This window comes from Trichoplusia ni, chromosome 9 (genome assembly GCF_003590095.1).
Source record: "Trichoplusia ni isolate ovarian cell line Hi5 chromosome 9, tn1, whole genome shotgun sequence".
NCBI classification, from domain to species: Eukaryota; Metazoa; Arthropoda; class Insecta; order Lepidoptera; family Noctuidae; genus Trichoplusia; species Trichoplusia ni.
Genome location: NC_039486.1, coordinates 13532503 through 13553774, shown reverse-complemented (window position 1 = coordinate 13553774; position 21272 = coordinate 13532503). Strand labels below are relative to the sequence as shown.

At 37.2% G+C, this 21272-nt stretch overlaps 1 protein-coding gene across 1 annotated transcript in view; it reads right to left on the bottom strand.

Moving 5' to 3' along the window:
- The window catches only part of LOC113497287 (kinesin-like protein CG14535), a 564341-nt gene that overhangs the window by 219068 nt on the left and 324001 nt on the right, over positions 1–21272 (bottom strand). The gene's annotated exons all lie outside the window — the stretch shown is intronic.

Genomic DNA, 21272 nt, shown 5'->3' with positions numbered 1-21272 from the left:
CGTGTTCAAATAAACATACTCTTGCTTGATAATATTAATGTGGACTACTTCTATTATACTTGGTCATTGCCTTCTTTACAAAAAACCCTTAATAATAAAGATATTATCTAAACGATCCACATTATCGTCTCCTTAGTTAATAAGTCGTTACAACTCTGTAATTATGAGGTTGCCGATGACTCAGACTATACTTCATTGGTTTAATTATGTCAGAGTATGGTACTTAAAAGTCCTTACCTGTATAATTATGTATGTATGTTTATTTCTCTTATAACATAGGTACTTCTAACCTAACTGGTTTAGTTTTACTCGCGTTTATAAAATGTATTTAAACTGTTTTTCTAATTTTATCTGTAAATATTGGTGGTTAACTTAAATGTTTTCAACCGACTTCAAAAAAGGAAAAGGTTTTCAATTCGTAGGTTCGTTTTATTTACTTTTTACCTCTAAATATTATCTTATTATCTTACTGCGTCGATTTTGTTGATTCTTTATTTATTTATTGAATAAAATTTTGGTCTGATAAAATATTTTGTCAAGTTTGCCTTAGTAAGTAGTTTTGATTTGAAAGTTTTGAAAGTCGGTTGTACATTTTTGTTCAATACCTTCTGCAGTGACCAGTCACTTTTTTATTATATAATCCTTAATTTCTGATCTTCATAATAGGATCGATTTTCATAAAGAAGCAAATGCGTATGTGGACAAAATTTACAATATTTAGGTATGTATCGCATAATTTAATAAGTAATCAATAGGTATATTAATACTTCGTCGAGGTACATACTTAGTGCTTACCCGATGAATATTAAAGACAAACTTTAAATCCAAACATTATAGTTCGCAATTGAATAATTCTAATTATTATTTAAAATCTGAAAGCCTTAAATCACAGACTTAGTTAAATAAAAAAAACAAAAAGGAAATTGTATTAAAGAGCAGAACTAATTGTGTAACACGATATAACTCAATTATATTAGACGGTTCATTACGAGTGACGTCACAGGAAGTACAGCCGCTCCCACAGTCGCGCCGCGGCGCCGCGTCCATTGTGACCGCTATTGTGTGCGCTAGTCAACTTGTGCCCGTTGCTGTACAGTCGTAGGTATTGTGAAGACTGAAAGTAGTATTGGGATTTTGTTTTGTTTGTGTATCTATTAGAATTCTCCTAAATTCTGAATAGATTACAGTCATTACAAAGATCCTACATAGGCCTCTACTCGTATAGGGAAGATATAGAATCTATACTCTATACTAATATAAAGCTGAAGAGTTTGTTTGTTTGTTTGAAGGTGCTAATCTCAGGAACTACTGGCCCAAATTGAAAAGTTCTTTTTGTGTTGAATAGACCATTTATCGAGGAAGGCTTTAGGCTATAAACCATCACGCTGCGACTAATAGGAGCGAAGATACAATGGAAAATGTGAAAAAGACAGGGCTGGTATAAATCATGACTTATATCTTCCCACGGGGACGAAGTCGCGGGCAACAGCTAGTAAAGAATAAGAATAGCAAAATGGTGTTACAAAATTTTTAGAATAACAGTTTTGTAACACCATTTAACCAACCAACACCATAACAGCAAAATTAATAATAACATATGAATGCTAGTTGTCCCAGAGTTGTTTTGCAATAGAAATGAGCTCTAAAAAATAAACAAAAATGGTTCTATGAAAACAGATGAAGTCCTATTTTCAGACCTACCAAATATGGAGTCCAATTACGTACCTACACCATTAATATGGTCATAGATCAGAAGGCTAAGACATTGCGGGCTGTCGATTTCAGATTGAAATATTTGAAATCCAGATCACATTTAATTTGGCTCTGATACTCGCGTATTTTATGGCATAGTGGAGTGATCGCAATATTACAATTAACTAGCTGAGGGGAAGCACAAATTATATACAATCAGAGAATTGAAACATTCGGCAGTTGCAGTAAATATCACATTACCGGGACCCTTCGCGCCGGTCTCATCGGGGACCTCGTAAAGATGTGACGATACCGCTCTAATTAAGATACCAGTTTTATGTCTACGTGTGTCGTTCTGTAGGGGATTAGGATTGCCTATTTTTAACCCCTGATGCGAAAGAAGGGTTTTATTAGTTTGGCGTCGTAGCTCGAGAATGGATTGAGCGATTTCAATTTTGATTGTTTTGTGTTAAAGGTGAATTGTACGTGTATTCTTAGACATGTTTGATGAAAATCGATCAAGCCGTTTAAAAGTTCGTTTTTTTATGAATAATCGAATGTTTGCAAATACGTCTGTCTTTCCATTTTTTTTTTGTATCAATAATTGTATTGGTTGTTTTTAAAAGGTTGTGTCCACTAATCCTTCGATAAAATCCTATATTTTATTGCTTATGATCAGTGATCCAGTATGTGAAAATATTCATTTTTTTCCACCAAGAAGTTCCCAAAAGTCCAATTAAATACTCGTTTCGTACACTTATATACTTATTATACCTTAGAAATAAAATTGAAAGATACATTTACCAACCCACCATAAAGTAAATCGCTACATCTCTATAAATAAGGCTATATTATCCACCTAAACGCTTGCAAGCTCCATTTACGAACAACTAAACAAGTTTTCCCCCAAACTTTCCTAGATAACTCTGGTGTAACAGAACCTACCAAAATCTACCAAATGGTAGCAACATAAATCCTACCATCGATCTAGCCAACTACCGCAGTAAACTGGTTCTCTACTATTCAATCTCACTGAAGCAATAAATGTTGTAAAAAAGTGGACAAGTGCGGAAATTCGTTGGAGGTAATGGTTCCGTACTATTGAAATAAATAAATTGGAAAGCATTTACCTACCTACAGATTTTTTCAGTATTTTTTTTTAAATGAGATTTTTTTTTTTTGTACAGAACTCATAAATTTTCTATTTTTAGTGTCCCATATTCCCACTGCCCGTCTCCTGTAAATCGTGATACCCAGGGAGTTATAATTTGTACAGGCAATGTATTCCTCTCAGGAACAAATGAAAATATTTATCCTTTAAACACCTTCATCAACAATTACTCTCCTAAGATGACAAAGCGTTCACTTTTGTCAGAACTAAATAAAATAAACGAAAACTTAACATCTGTCCGTATAGACGAAATATAAAAAGAACTATTTTCTATCTTTCGTAGAAATAAGCCCATAGCATCATTTCCCCACTATTTCCTTAAGATAAGTAACCGAAAACGATATCGAAAATCGAAAACTAGCAAAAGTTAGGGGTTTTTACGACACGACTGCGGAACCCTAACAGCAATGTTTACTGCCACCGTTCCTTTGTGGAGATAAATCACAAATACTTGTCTGGCTCCAGTTTATTGGATACTTCTATTGCATTCTTTATCAGACGATAACTAGGGATTTTAAAAGTTCAGGTTTTAGAATTTTCAGGGAAAATATTGTCTAAATGGTCGTTATACTAAACGTTATTGGAGAAACTAAGAGAAACCCTAAATGTTTAGATACTTCTTAAAATAAAACTCTTTAGAAAACCGTTAGGATTCCGATCTAAGAATTCACAGATAGCACTAATATTAAAAATGTCAAGAAATCTATGAATATTTTGTAATCAAAATTTCTAGCCAATTATAATTTAATTAGCTTAACCATTATCTCTGGTTGATTTCAAGTATATTTTGAAGTATTCATATTATTTTGAAAGAAAATACAAAGTATAATACCATCTTGTGTCTCTCAAGTCGTTTTTCTCGGAAACTCTTACTGATATTATGTTGAAATTAAGGTCAAATAATCGCTTAAGCACTGTGTAACGAATTTTCCGAAAATTTACTGAAATATGTAACATTTATAACTTTTTATTGTTAGTAAAAGACAATCAGTTTTCACAAACAGTGAAAAGGACAATTAGATTAAAATTACGACAACAATGAATAAACTTAGTTAAAACAATGAATTTGTAAAAGCTTGAACAAACCTAAATATTTGTGGAATAGTTGTGGGAATATCGTGTTATTCTATTTTCCTTTGTTTGAATGAACAAAGCAGACAAAAGTTAGTGTTTAGATATGATAGGGCTCACACAGGCTTCCAACCAGGGTGCAGTATTCAATTTTGGAGAAAATTGTTTTTACTGTAAAAATGTGTATCAAAAGGCTAACTTGATAGATGAAAACTTTTTGAAATTTAAGTCCAAGTCAAGTGATGCTATGGATAAACAAAGGGAAATATATCGGGATAATGAAGAAAGACGAACTATGAAAACTTTGAAGTACTGACTGAGGAATATACAGGATTTGATTAGGGTAAGTTGTTTGTAAATTATTTCACCTCGCATTGGAGTATGCAATGCAGAACCAAATGTCAATTTCCTCGAATCATGAAGCATGTAAAGCACAAAGAGATTTTATTAATTTTTAATAAGATATCTGAATCTGCATAGAGTCCATAATTTTTATGCAATTTTTTTTTAATAGTATTTCGGGAATCAAAAAGCAATAGACCGGGCAGAGTGGAAAAATCTAAAAGAAGCCTTTGCCCTGCAGTGGGTCACAAAAAAAATGTTAAAGGAGTAGATATTTTGTTGATGTGGTACTTCTGTATTTGTTGCATAGTGAGGCGTTGGCAGTGGGTGTAGCCTGAAACTGTTTGTCACTTTTATTGCTTGTATTTATCTCTTAAAATAGTTCTGCCGTCGCTGATTATGTACAACTTTTTAATTAATCACTTTTTTTGCCCCTTATCTTAAATTTTCTGATGATTTTAATGGTTTTTGTAGTTTCAGTACCGAACTTGCGAAAAGTTAGGAATTTAATTTGTAAATGTATTTTGTAGTTATGGCAAAAAAGGGCGAAACGTAGGCCGAAAATAAATATGAACTTTTAGAACGACGAGAGCGGAACAACAAGCAAAGCCTGTACCCAAGCGGAGGGAGACGCGTTCTTTATAGATCTGTTTCAAGAAACATGACTATATAAATTTGCACAATTCACAAAAACATCTAAAACTAGAAACTCCATTGGAGCCTATGATATTTAAAAATCATTTTTATTCACATTTAACTTCTATGAACATACTTTGCGTTCATCAGTTTGAACAAAACCCTCATTACACCGACCTCAGCAAGGGCCAAAAAACAAAATCAATCCCACTCCTCATTCCCAAAGACATTCCCTTTTGTAGCCAAAATAAAACCAAAACAGTCCAACAAAGGCCCAAATATCCTCTCATAATCCTGCCGCCATTAAAAACCCAAGCTTCCAATATTGTCACAAAAGATAAACCAACAAAGAGCCAGACAAAGCAATTCGTCCAAACAGTCGCTTTAAAAAAATTTAAAGCTTCCAATTCCTGGGAGATTGTTTCCGTTCCAGCCAACATCCACTTAACATTATACTTCTAATAAAATATCGTCGACAAAATCCTAATAGAACGATAAAAGGGGAGACGGATCGCATCGATGCCCGTTTCGCGCCTAAACTCCACAAGATGGCCGCGCAACACAAAATGGCGGGGAATTACGCTTTATTTGAGTGAATCCTGATTTTTACTGGCGTTGATGATTGCCTTGTTTGTTTTTAAGCGGCGCATTAGAAATTTTACGGATGTCTGTTCGTTGCCTTATATTTAAGTTAACATAAAAATAAATAGACCGTTAGGTTTTTGCTGTCTTTGCAGTTTGACCATAGAGTATGTAATACGACTGGTCATAAAATTTTATGTCATCTGAGCTGTCAAGCTAGTAAGTTTTCAGTGATGTAAAGAGACTTGATTACTTCACTATACTTCTGGCATAAGTTATCAGGATCTGTCGCTGTTTAAAATGGTTCCCTAAATATTATGTTACTATTTGTCCCATTACTAAACTAATTTTACATTAACCGAAAAACAAAAAAAATCATCTCTGTCCCTTCGACCAAAAAATTTATTATTGTGTAACATAGGCAGATTTTATAGCTTCATAATATTATTTGTGACATTCGATGGGCACCGGTGACCATTTCCATTCAATTTAGGCTGAATGCCGGCCGCGATGGCGTCGTTGCGGGCTATACGTCACACTTAAGGGCGGTTTACACTTCAGCTAATATTAACCCTACTAAGATCTATTAAAACCAGGCTGTTTTTGATACGAAAGGGGGCGGCAATACGCAATGATTTTTCTATCTTGCTTCAATGATAGTGAAAAGGTGTCCTGTTAAGAGTTTCATAGTATAGACAGTAGATCACTGAATGTATTGAAAATATATAATGCGCAAAAAGAAATGATGACCTCTGATATGGGTTGAAAGTTATTAAAGTATCATGGAGAAATTTATCAGTTACAAACTTTTTAGAAAATGACAATAAATTCTGACTCAATAAATTCGTTTTTAAATTGAAAAACCAATGCAGTAAATACTTTTCCTTAAAAAAAAACTTGAAAGAAGCTGCATAAAATTACATAATCAAATAACCAAGAAAAGTTGAAGGAAATTAAATTGGACCCTGCTCGGGATTAACGACGTCGAATAAAAAATTAAAAAGAAAAGTCTGATAATGAAATAACAGCATTATAAGGAGCCTAATCTCATTGTGTGGAGGGAAAACGTTATAAGTTACTTTTGTATTACTTGGACTTGCAATGGGTAAAGAATTTGAAACGGTTTCATTAGCATTAGAAGATGGATTGGTTGCATCGAGTGCTAGTGAATCAGATTACAATGCATGGATGATCTATAGAAGGTTTGGTCTGAACGAAACTTGAAATGCTGTTTGGTATGAATGTAGATTTATATAAGTAGTTACTGTTAAAGAAAAACAAAATAGCTTGGGGCTTTTGAAACTAGATTAAAAATGTAATTGAAAATAAAATGAGAAAATTTTCAAGTGCTAGAGAAAGTCATACAATTTATTGTTTTAAATGCTTAAATAGTTCTCGTACGAGGATTTAAGTTTTTTCAAATATCATTAGGGTAGCTATTGTTAAGCAATTGTTCATATTATTATTTTTTTCTTTCAGATACAACTAGAAATATCTACGTATTTTTCCTTCCATAAAAAATGTTTTCTTTGCTTTGTCAATGATTGTAATGTTTTAAAGGTTTCTTTCTCTATAAGCACTTTACGTGCATATCACTTAATATAAACTGTGGATCTTGATCATTTTAGTTTTCTGCATTTACTTGTTACCTGGCACATCATATAAGGACAAGAAGCGCCATGATTGTTTACTGCGGTACTTATAATGTGATTGTTTGATCATTACTCACTTATTTACCCTTCAACTCTTATTTTGACCTTCAACTTATGCCAGGTATTGTATTGGTAATATGCATATTGAAATATTAGTTTTATTGAAGACGTTATTATAAAAGTGTAATAATATTGAGCTGGAGTCAGACTAAAAGTCATCCCTAACCTAGGTAGAATAAAGTAAGAGTAATTGAAAAAATGTTTCCTTTTCAGTTCCAATGAATTTGCTTACGCGGTATTCAGGTTCCGTACACAAAGAGTAAACACGGAACCCTATTACTGAGACTGCTCGTTAGTTTTTTAGTCGACAGGCTGTATCTCGAGAACCGTGAAAGTTAAACCGTTAAAATTTCCACAGCTGATCTGTTTCTAAAAATAAAGATTCACAGACACACATTCAATAAACAAATTCGAGTGTGGGGACCCGCAAATTTATTTGTCACGCATATTTATCGTAAGCCTGATTGTATGGAACCCGCGAATACCGCGAGTCAGACTGTCACTTAGAAGTTTTTAATATTAGTAGTATGCAAAAAGTTTCAATTAAGCAACACAAATCAAAGAACTACAACAAAAAACAGTTGGCAGATTCATCATTGAATGGTAATCTATTGATAGCTTTTTATCTTTATTCCACCCAATAGGCCTCCAACACACGATATATCAAACAAAATGGGCATCTCAATAAATATTCACATAAAACAAGCAAAGTTCTAAAGTATGGTTAAATATGACGTCATATTTACGTTAATTACGTCACCCGACAAACATTCGGTAGACCAACATCGGTACAAATACACCAAACGACTTTATGTGGACTCGCGTTTATAAATAAAATATGACATAATTTTTATTTCATGTTGATCTGAAATATAATTGATTAACAGAGTAGTATTCCCATTCGCTACTGTGTGGCATCGCGAATTTTTTCAGAGAATAAAAAAAAGTTTTTTAGTCTATGGCAACTCACAACTAAACGTCACTTTCTTTTTTCGCGACTTAACGGCATCGTGGTGATTTTGTTAATTACACTTTAATTACGTTATTTTAATAGTTTTTGGCATATTTCAAGTCGAAAAAGTATTGCCAAGTGATACAAAAGCCTTGAAAATACTGGCCAAGATGTTTAAAAGTGATCTTCGAGACTATAAAGGCGCTGCGGAGTTAATGCAGGATGCGTGTACGCAGCCCTTGCCCTAGGTTCATCGCCGTGGGATGGAACCCCAAATTACGGAATATAAACGATGGAACACTGACCCATAACCTCAAAGAGGGGGGCCAACAGGTGAGGTTTTCTCTGATTTTAGGTTCAGCGAACAAGGACGCAAATATGATGTGAGATGATGCGAAATACTAAAAACATGCATGAACCGAGCGGGTCCGAGGGACTTTAGCTCGAAGATCGGGCTCTTCGCGAGACGTCGTAGCTCTGATAAACCCTACTGCAAAGTTCGGGACGCGAGCCCGCAACTTTGATAGTACACAAAACAACATGCATTACATATAACCGAGCTAGTACGCGATGCTCCACGCTCGATGTTAAATTGTGGGCGCCCCCAAATTACGGAATATAAACGATGGAACACTGACCCATAACCTCAAAGAGGGCGGCCAACAGGTGAGGTTTTCTCTGATTTTAGGTTCAGTGAACAAGGACACAAATATGATGTGAGATGATTGCCAAGTACTAAAGACATGCATGAACCGAGCGGGTACGAGAGACTTTAGCTCGAAGATCGGGCTCTTCGCGAGACGTCGTAGTTCTGATAAACCCTACTGCAAAGTTCGGGACGCGAGCCCGCAATTTTGACAGTACACAAAGAACATGCAATACTACAAAGTTCGGGACGCGAGCCCGCAACTTTGATGTTACACAAAGAACATGCATTACTACAAAGTTCGGGACGCGAGCCCGCAACTTTGATAGAACAACATGCATTAAGTATAACCGAGCTTGTACGCGAGACAGCTCGAAGATCAAAACTTCGTACGAGATACGATAGTTTTGATGAAGAACGTACTATGTTCACTGGTTCTCACAGTCCACAACAAGAACCAATGGTGACACTCTTCGAGGTGGATTCGAGGCTCAAGATAGAAACAAGACCAATGCAACTATCAAGAATGTATAACAAAAGTTATAACCGAATACCACCTCTAAACCTAAGCAAGGACTGTGGAAAACATAAGTGGTCCGGCATCAAACCAAAGTGCTAGCACAGCAAGGTGGACCCAAGAGTGGTATGATACAACTGTGACAGCCTCACTGAACAGAACACAGGAAGGGTGGCCCCGAGAGGGTACACCATGCCATGCATCCAGCAGGCAATTGTCAACCAGGTATATGTAATATATCTAACTGTCTTTCATGTTGTGAACATACCACCACTAATGTACCTTAAAATACTTGAACATAACATTGTTTACATAAACAATATACATATAAATGAAATCAACAATATGTGTCAGACCATCAATAACTCATGAGTTAGGGGCTGTACAAATATACACTCACAGTAAAAATTTCTATCTATATATATGTCTAAAGATTTAATATTCTTAAGACCACCAAACTCAACGGACAGATCAGATTTGTTGTTAACTGAAAACCAAAAATATATATAGAAAAATATTATAGTTTTCAAATTGTGGATATGGGAACCTTGGACCATCAATATCACATGTCTTGCACAGTCTTAAGATAAAACTGATTCCTTAGGTTCAATAACACCTAAACTCAGAAAAAGTAATCCGCTTTGAGTTTGAAAATGTCATATAAATTTACTGCAATTCCATGTAGACCACGTACAGCACCCACAGTCCTTACAGACTAGAAATTTAACAAACTGTTGTCTGAATGACCACCCATTGGTTAGAATCAGTATAAATGTCTGGCTGACAGAGGGGCTACACTCACATTTATCTAAATGATTTTCCCTCACTGTTAACTATGATTAAAGTATATTAGTGCACTAAATACTTTAGGTTTACTATGAATAGAGACTAGTTAACATCAGAAATACGGCAAGAATGCAACTCCTATAGAGATACTAAATATCAATGATATTAAACATTGCCCAATCAGCAAATTGGCAAGATTGTTGGGAATGTTCTGTGAACCTGCCCAAGAGGTTATGTTCAAACACACACAAAAAATAATAGAACAAGTTAAGTACTTAGCCTTGTTGCATAACAATAGCAATCTTGATGCTGTCAACTGACCTAAGATGGGGCCCCATTACATAATCCGAAACTATAAGAACATTGTAGAAAATGTATACTAGAACTAGTTTCTAAAGCTTTTCTAATAGAATAATAAAACATAATAATAATAAACATATTTATTTTCTCACCACAACATCAGTTACACGATTAGCCTTGTAAATATATTACATTAGTTTATTGTGGGAGACTGGTGCCTGAACTAGGCGTTAGCCTGTATTTCTGGCCACCAGGCCTCCTTGCCAATTAAACAATTGTTTAAGCAATAATCAAGAGCAGATTGTTGTGCTATTTAATTATATTCTATTCTATGGCATGTTAGTGATGTCAGTGTTAAATTGTGAGTGTGTTTAGTTTTCTAGTGAATTTTGTGTGTGTGTGTGTGTGTGTGTATGTGTGTGTGTGTGTAATATACATGCCTATTTATTTTCCTTTTTTTTTTTTTTTATTCTACTATTTTTAATAACTTTTCGGTTTTTTCGTAGTTCAGAGACAGAAGCCACTCAGTGACAGTTTTTTTGCATGCTTGTTTCGTAAGCGGGAATATGTTGAGGTTTCTGTTTATGTTATTGTAGAGGTATGCTCCGATGAAGCAGAAAAAGCGATTGGCAAAACGGTTGCGAAAATGAGCGTTTCCTCGGTCCGCGGGATTGAAGTGTCTTTTCTGTACGCCAGAGGACTGAGTATAGGTAAGGAGCGAGTGTTGCTTTAAAACCGTATGTAGGATAAAAAGTTGGCGAACAGTTAAAACTTTATACTTCTTATAGAGCTCCTCTGTGGGAAAGCAGATTTCTAAAAACGATGATACCTTGAGTATCACTCGCTGTGCACGCTCCAACTGCATTAAAGAGGTTTTGTAGGTACCGCCCCAGGTAGTAATGCAATAGGTAAGTAGGGATTGACAGAGACTGAAGTAAACCGTTTTTCTGAGACTTTCGTCCGCCACTTCTCTTAAGTTCTTGAAGACAAAAATCAGTTTGCGGATTCTAGCAGTAAGGGATTCGATGTGCAGGTTAAAACTAAGGGAAGGGTCCAGAGTTACTCCAAGATATTTGGTTGATAGGGTTTGCTCTAGAGTAGTACACTCGCATTTTGCGACGTGGGGGTTAGGGCACGCATGGGCTATAATGGAAAGGGGAGTTGTGGAAGGGCCAGCATTGCGGCACGAAAATGGCATATATTTGGTCTTTGCAGAATTTAATGTCAGTGAATTACTACGCAGCCACTCGGATACCTCATTAAATCCTCGCTGGGCGAAGTCAAACACTTCTGTCCATGACGGAGAGTGAAACACAAGAGCCGTGTCGTCCGCAAAAGTAAAGATTTTACCCCTAAGGAGGTTGAGCGCGCACAGGTCATTAATGTAGATTAGGAATAACGTCGGAGCTATGACGCTTCCTTGTGGAACTCCGTACGTAGTGTAGAGTTCTTTACTTATGTAAGTATCTACCTTAACGCTCTGTGCGCGATCACTCAAATAGTCAGAGAACAATTTTAGTTGAATTCCCCTTATCCCTATATGTTCCATCTTCTCGATAAGGATGGGAATAGAGACCGTATCAAAGGCTTTCGCTAAGTCTAGAAAGATACCTATGACTTTATCTCCCTTGTCCATCCTTCTAATAATATGGTCCGTTAGGTCATGAACTGCGTCAGCTGTTGACCTGCCTGCCCTAAAACCATACTGAGAAGTCGCAAGAATGTTATTTTTTTCGACGTAGTCTGTTAGACGAAAGTTCATTATTCGCTCTAATACTTTGGATAGTGAAGGCAAAACAGCAATGGGCCTGTAATTTGTAATTTGGTCTCTATTCCCCGCCTTAAAGATAGGGTGTATAATAGCTTTTTTAAAAGATTTGGGGAAAATACCAGAAGCCAGGGACAGATTGCAGACATGTGTTAGGGGAGGTACAATAACGTTTTTGTTATGTTTTAGTACAGCCGCAGATATATTGTCCCACCCAACCGCGCAGTTACTACGCAAGGACATTAGTACTCTCGATACCTCCTCTTCGTCAGTTGGTAGGAGCACCAAGGAATGTCTGTTGGTTACTGTAATGTTCTGTAACGTATGACGCGTGGGTAAAATTTTTTCCGCAAGTATTCTACCAGTATTAACAAAAACACTATTTATCGCATCAACTGCCTCATTGGGTGATGATGCACATGTAAGGAGACTAGATGCACTAGTTCTGGCAGTGGTCCTAGAGGTTATTTTATTTATTGTCTGCCACAGAGTCTTTGTATTCTTACCAGCACTATTCAGTTCATTCTTGTAATATTGGCATTTTATTTTTTTTAGAATTTTGCTGCAGAAATTTCTGTACCGCGAATATATTATTGCCAGAGTATGATTATTGGGAGATTTCTTTAGTTTTTTATGCATATTATCTCTATGCTTAAGACAGCGAAGAAGTCCAGGAGTTATCCACGGCTTTAGGATTTTTTTACGTTTGGCTATTTTAATTATTTTGGTGTTAGAGTCTATTACCCGTTTAATGGAACCTACGAGGAAATCTGCGGCTAGATTAGGATCAGATAGCCAATATATTTGTGAGAGGTCTAATTTAGAGAGGTCTACCGCTATGTTCTCGTAATCTACTCGGGTGGTAAAGTTAGGAGTTGTGATTTTTGGGGTAGATTTAGAAAGATATAAGATGACAGTTTCGTGATCGGTGAGGGCTGAGTGCGCAACTAGTGCCTTAGCTGGTAGTTTAGACTTTAATATAATGTGATCCAGACAGTTATTTCCGCGGGTAGGTATAGTAAAGGCGGGTAATAGACCGAAAGACGCCATTAGGTTTAAGTAATTGTTTTTGTTAGGGTCTTGAGAATCGTCGGTTATGTTAATATTCAGATCTCCTGTTATAATTATGTTACTCGCATGCTGTATTTTTGACAGGATTTCGTTTAGAGAGCTTAAAAATGAAGTTATATCTTTGGAAGCTGGAGAACGATATATAGCCAAAATGACTGTGGCTTGGTTTAATTTTATGAGCAGACAATTTGAATCTGTTATGAGAGGTTCTTCTATAGATACAACCAGGTTTTTATTGGTATATACCACAACACCCTCGTTCTGTGACCTGTTATTCTTTGTTGCGTGACTGTCGTAGCCCGGTAGCGAAGGCAAATTGGGAACTCCCCGAAGCCAGCATTCTGTTAAGACGAGAATGTCCCACTCAACTCGTGTTCTAGCAAGTAGTACTTCAAATTCATGTATGTTCTTATTAATACTGCGTATATTTTGGTTTATTAATTTAAGTTGCTTATTCATGACCAATTCGGGTGGGATACAATCGTCCAGGTCACAGTTGCTGCACTCCGCGACAGTGATAGCATCGATCGATGCAACGTTTTGGCTTATACTATCGAATTTTTATTGCAGATTATTATCACTCGCTTAAATGGGGTCTCCACGGTGTGTTGCTTTGGGTGAGTAGGTCCTGCGTTGTGTATTGGCATCTTCATAATATTATAATTTGTATTTTTTAGTTCAAAGAAAGGCGGTTTAAAGGTAGGAATGGTGTGTGTGTATGTGCGGTGTGTTTGTTTTGTGTGTTTGGCTTTAGGGTTAGTTTTAAAAACATAATTGTAAACATTTTTTTGAATCAATATTGAACTTCGAATAATATCATGCATTAAATAATTATGGAAATCATAATAAATATAATAACATTTTTCGCAAACTATTAAATGATGATTTAACACAATGTTGTATACAAATAGTCAGATTGTGGTACTTCTTAACTTGTCTAAATCGGTTTCAGAATTGACGCGGATTTGCGGACTGTCTATTTTATGACGAAGGTAGACAATACCATGTGAGGTCCAACAAAATTTATAACCGTAGTTTTTACGGAAATCTCTGGCTTGGGCGTAAAGTTTCTGGGCATTACTCGTTAATGACTCTGAAATATAGATTGGTTGAGCAGGTGTCTGCAACCCAATATGTGTGGTGTTCAATTTATCATTTTTGTTTCTATTTTTGTTGAACTCCTTGACACCCTTGATGACATTATGCTTGCGAAGTACTGTATCCAATTCTATTATGATGGGATTAGAGTTATCTTTCGACTTAACCCTGAAAATTTCCCTTATATTTGAGCTTTCAATGTTCACGTTCAGCGCTTTTCCAACATCTACGACCAACTTACTAAGGGTTTCCTTTGTTTCCCCGCTTGACCTGGGTACATTCCTTAATTCAATGCCACATGCTCGAGATCTCCGCTCCAAATTTTCTACTCTATCCTGCAGTAATTGGATTCGCTTTTTGTCTTCTTTCTTTTCGCATTCTAATTCAGAGATACGGTTTAATAACTCGTCGTGTTTGTTCGACATTAATTGTACACTCTCTTTCAGTTCGCAGTTCTGTAAAATAATATTATTTATTTTTTCGACAAGATCGTCGAAACGTTTCTCTTGTTCTTTAGAAAAAACATTAAAGGCAGACATAGAGATCATCTCATTGTTCTTATCGGTAGCTTTATTCGTCACTTTCCTCTTTTTACGCTCAGGGCCAAGGTTGGGAAGCTCCGCGATGATATTATTAGTATCTTGGTCGCTTATGCCACTGGTTGCTCGCATTATATTATCAGGCACTTCACTGGATATGGTCGGTACCGGCGATGCTGGAGGCGTACGTCTTAAAGGCATTTTAGGCTTTGGATACCAGGCATGCAGTTAAAGGAATGTTACTAATATTACTTTATCAAATTTTAGTATAATAATTTGGCTTGACTAGTTGAATACTGTCAGTACTATTGGAGTTCCGTTAGGTGTGGGTAGATTGCCGTAGAAGAATTTTATTTGGTTGATACAATGCTCTCACCTTTAAAGTACTAGGCGCGCATGTCATGCAGGATTACAATGAAGCGACGACGTCACGTTCAGGGAGGGGCTAATTATCGCCGGTAAATGATGGTGGTGTGTGTACCTTTTGTCTTTCGCCGGGGGGCGGAGACATGTGGGAGTGAGATAGCACCACTTCACGCCGAGAGGGTTATGCGCAGGCGATGACGCTCGTGGGACTTCGTTGTTGCTTCTTTGAGTTTATGCACTCCTATTTTTCGCGCGGAATTTTATGAATTAAAATTCGTTAAATATTTTTAAAGACTTTTGCTGCGTAAATTTATAGCACGTGTGCTCGTCACCGAGGTCCGGAAGGAAGGGGGACACATTGTAATGGCGAAAACAATTGTAGTGTGGTGCCTTGTTTAGAATGATGACTTGCATTTAATACATCAATTAGAACATAATATTAACTGGATTAAAACACATTTCAAGATTATACAGCCAGAGTAACATGGCTGCAAATACATAAGTAAGATAAATAGTGCTCAGTTCCACATGTAAGTCAACGAAAAAACCATACTTGTTTCGTTATCAATAGATTTTGGGCCCCACAAATTTATCTATAGCAATAAAAACAATGTGACACACACATCTCTAAGAAGTGAGGCACCCAATAACATTAATGCTACTAAACACTAAATGTATATGCATCTGTAGCCTACTCAGTCACACATTTACAAACAATACATATATAATTTACTATATTTATATCTACACGTAACAAATTCATTTTTAATTCATATTTATTTAAAATATATTATACATAAAAAGCCTTATTACCTATATACATATATTTACAATAATAACAAAATATCAGTACACATAAAACTACTAATTATCTAATACTACGGCATACACATTGCGGCGAGGCGCATTGGAAACGCGTTGCATCTCCGGTTGGAACCGGATCGGTCTTACGTCCGGCGCGCGCGCCGCTACTCACCGCGCCGCGCCAGTCGGCCACTTATCTCGCTCGCGAAGCCTGTGTCGCCCGCTAACCGAATGCTGTACGGCTACCGCACGCACCAGCGTGTTATTGTTAATATTTTCGTCATCACTATCGCTTGCCTATCCACCTTTCTCCTTCAAGCACTCCTTCTATTCTATAGCTCTGCTTGTGCTATAAGACTGTGTGTATGTGAACTATGTGTGATTGAACAATATAAATATTACGTGTAGTGAAGTTGTCGGAACTTTTATTTATCCGAACCCTCTTGACGAACACCACATCACCCATCCACACCACAACTGGTGACCCCGACGTGATCGAAGACTGAAGGTTGGTACACTCGATACAAAATGAGCGACAGCAGTGATTCTGTAAAAACAGCCGGTTCGAGAAATGACGGCCATGTGACGCGGCGAAAGAAGGCAGTGCGCGTGTCCAATGACGGACGTGAAATTTGTCGCGCGAAAATTAAAGTGCCGCCATTCTCGCCTGAGGATCCGGAACTGTGGTTCGCCCTGATTGAAGGCCAATTTGACAGCCATGACGTCACCGACGACGGCACAAAATTCACGCATGTCACCAACAACCTGGACATCCAGTACGCCAAAGCTGTGAAGGACATCATTGTAAACCCTCCAGCCCAGAACAGGTATGGCAAAATTAAAACAGAACTCATCAAGCGACTCTCTGCTTCGCATGAGAAAAAGGTCAAGCAGTTGCTGACGCACGAGGAGCTTGGAGACAGAAAGCCATCTCAGTTTCTACGGCACCTCCAAGACTTGGCCGGCCCATCTGTTCCTGAGGACTTCGTCAGGTCTATTTGGTGCAACCGTCTGCCAAATAACATCCAGACAGTGCTAGCGTCGCAGCCGACACACTCCCTGGAGCAGCTTGCGGATTTGGCTGACCGCATTCAAGAGTTGACGTCCCCATGCAGCGTCGCCGCGACGTCATCACACAGTGCAACCGCTTCACACCCATCGGATGAGATCGCGGAGCTGAAAAGGATGGTCCAGCAACTAACCCTCAAGTTGGAAGAGCACACTCGTGCTTCCTGCTGCGCGACCTCCAGCCGCTCGAGACCGCGTGAACGACTGCGTTCATCTTCACGTCAGAGAAGCCGATCCAGCTCCAGCTATAAAAAGTACACGATATGCTGGTTCCATGCGAAGTTCGGGGAAAGGGCTAATAAGTGTAACAAGCCCTGCGACTACAGAAAAGCGGGAAATGCCACGGGCGGTCGCTAATGGCGACAGACGATTGCCCATCTTCTTCAGGTCGCCTTTTCGTCACCGACCGCAGCACGAACACCCAGTTCCTGGTAGACACCGGCAGCGACCTCTGCGTCTACCCCCGTTCTGCGCTTCGAGAGCGTCGTGCCAAAACAGAATTTCAGCTCAGCGCGGCCAACGGAAGCGTCATCGACACTTACGGCTTTATTGAGCTTAACTTAAATCTAGGCTTAAGGCGTAATTTTGCTTGGCGTTTTGTTGTAGCAAATGTAACTAGACCTATTATAGGCGTTGATTTCCTTAGCTTTTATAACTTAATTGTAGATTGCCGCAATCAACGCCTAATTGATAACACTACCACATTATCAGCCAGTGCTTCTTTAGTAAATGCTAATGTTTTTTCGGTTAAGGTTTCGACAGGCGACACGCGCTTTCACAACATCCTGAGCAAGTTTCCGGAAATTACACGCCCTTCAGGCACACCAACCGTCCCGAAACACAACACCTTGCATTATATCAGGACTACACCAGGACCTCCTATCTCATGTACCCCTCGTAGACTGGCACCTGATAAACTCAAAATAGCTAGGCGTGAATTCGAGCTCATGCTTAGCAACGGCACAGCGCGTCCTTCTGAAAGTCCCTGGTCTTCACCCTTGCACCTTGCGCCTAAGAAGGACAACGGCTGGCGCCCTTGTGGTGATTATCGTATGCTTAATGCGCGGACCATACCAGACCGTTATCCTATTAGGCATATCCATGACTTTGCCCACTCCATTGCTGGTTGTACAGTATTTTCCACTATTGACTTGATGAAAGCTTACAATCAGATTCCGGTTTTCGAGGCAGATATTCAAAAGACTGCCATCACCACACCCTTTGGCTTGTACGAATTTCCCAAAATGACCTTCGGACTGAGAAATGCAGGTCAAACATTTCAGAGGTTTGTTGACGAAATGTTGAGAGGCCTCGAGTTTTGTTATGCCTACTTAGATGACTTTTTAGTCTTCTCCAAGGACGAGGCCGAGCACGAATTTCTTCACATCAATACTTAGTGGACATGAATATGTTTTTGAAGCATTCCCAACATTTGTTTACCTTACTAAATGTTTCAGAATATTAATAATGACAAAGCAAAAAGTCACTAAGTTCTTATTCACCCAATTTTGGGATTTTTAACCGACAACACACACTGAGCAGACTAGGTGCCCTGACAAAAAGCATCTCTTAGGGGAAGCACTTAGAAGCCAACGTTAGATATCTCATTAACCATCATGTTACCATCTGTGTCAACAAAGCAGTAACCGGGATCCTATTTTGATCTTCACCCTTATTAATTAGGAAACATTAATAGAAAGTTTAGAGAATGGAGCTAGCTTCAAAACCCTAAATTTCCACAAATCAGCATTGACTCTAAAGATGGGAGAGGAATTAGGCATGGATAACAAAGGATTTCTGAGAGGCTTACTCAGATTGAGATTTGCCTGTATTACAGAAAGCCAGAACCCATATTTTGTATTGAACCAGCTAACTCATCTGCTAGCTGCCTCAAAACACAATATTATAAACATATTGCTTATCGGTTAAGAAAGTATAGATGGTTATTAAATAGAACTTGCAACAACTGGTTGCAAGCAACATGATGACAAAATAGGCTAGAACATAATTATATGGCACAGGAATAACTCTGTTGACAATAGACACAAACATACATATATTATGTTAATGAAACATACAATACACCTGTATCTGAAGAGACAGAATTATTTAGTTATTTATTTGAACCAAGACACAAAAATCTTCTAACTCCTAGCTTGGATAGCTGCTCAATGGGTACTAGCCGCCCTCTCATACATTAAACTAAATAACATAGCCCATGTCACACCCTGACAATTAATAAGATGAGAATTGTGATAACCAACCTTACTCTCAGTAAAAAAGGAAAGGAACCATAATGTACTTTTTACTTTTAAGATCATAAATTATGGCTAACTTCTAAGATTTAAAGATCCTTGTAGCCTCAACCAATACCTGAAATAAGTTAACTTTACCATATTAAAAGTTTTACCCTTGGCCTTCAAAACAGTTAATCAGGTATCAAATTTATACCTGCTGACAGCTGTATCCCACACTCCAGCAGTACATCTGCAAGAGCAGCAGGAATTCTCTTGAGTTTAATCAGGGAAAAAGGTGGTTTGGTTGTAGGTTCTACTACCTTTGCAAGGCCTTATAGCTCATGTCTTAGGAACCGACAACTGCAGTGACAAAAATTTTAATTTAATTTTAATCATAATTGAGTGACTTACAAACTGCAACTGACAGTAAATGGAATATCTCATTATCATCTTGTTATTTCTTATTAATAGCTTATAAATAAGAAATATTTGCAGTACCTTAAATACTCTTATTATTACTGCGCTAAAAAAGAGCAAAAATTAGTAACTAATTATCTAATTTTATGGCAAAATTAAAACAATATGAAGAAAATCTGTATTACTAAAAAATCATAATTACATTGTAAATAATTAAAAATAATTATCAAATTGTTTGACACAATTAACACAATGTGTAGAAAATTTGTTACTAAAAATTTATTGTTACATTGTTAATAATGAATAATTAATTATCAAACTGTACACAATATCACTATGTATTGGAAATGTGTCTTACTCAAAATCCATAGTTACATTGTTAAAAGCTAATGGTTAAGAATCAAATTGCACAAGGTGCAGGAAATTTGTATGACTTAAAAAAAGTCATAGTTACATTGATATCAAAAAGAGCACAAATTGGTAATTAATAGTCAATCATGAAATTGGTGGACACAGTCTCCACAATATGTGGAACAATGATAAAGATATATTTATTTGCATAAACATGTGTAACATAACATAAAATTTGTTCATTGTTCCACTTAAAAACTCATATTACATTAACCTCAGTAATAGAACAAAGATAAAAAAGTATTTATTTGCCTAAAACATGTATTAAACATTTTTTGATGTGGTGAAAATATAAGGACAATATATGCATCAACTGTTCTGCCCTTTTGGCTTACAAATTTGGCATTTAGAAAAATTTGTTAATTACTACAGACCATAGAAATCTAAATAACAAGGTAATAGAAGTGCCAACGCCGCGTGACCTTGTCGCCACACTGGTGTCTTGGACGACACCAGCGCGCGAACTTACGCTCAGTCGCTCGCGGAACGTCGTCACAGCAAGAACCACTAAAAATGGTGTTTTGCGGCGTTTCTCAGGCTGGAAATTCATCTGGATCGTGTAATAACATAAATTAATAGATAACATTTTATCGGTAAGTAAATTATTGCAGTAATATTGATGTTATTGCAAAATTAAATTTCAAAACATAACCTTCATTATAAACCATATTTATATCGCACCAACCTGCAACAATTGCATTCTTTACTAATCATTGCCTCTGCAGTAAGAGACTTACAGAAATGCACCGTTGTAAAAAGAGAAATGTATAACGAAAAATAATATTTATCAATGCGATCGTATTTGTAGTGGTACGGCCGCACAAAACTGTCGGAAATAGTGATGTGGTTAAGTGCGGACAAATTATCCAAAATGAACATTGTATACGAAAAGTAACAATTTTAATAGTCGTTTGTTTTTGTGAACATATTATTGAATATATTTTTATTTCAGAATCCCGCAGGATGCAAATAAATACAAAAGACAAGTGGATGACTACCACGGGTAAACGAAATTGGTACCCTACAACTTAGGCCGAATATACACTATGAAATTAGTTGCATGCTTGATAACTTGCCACCCTCCGC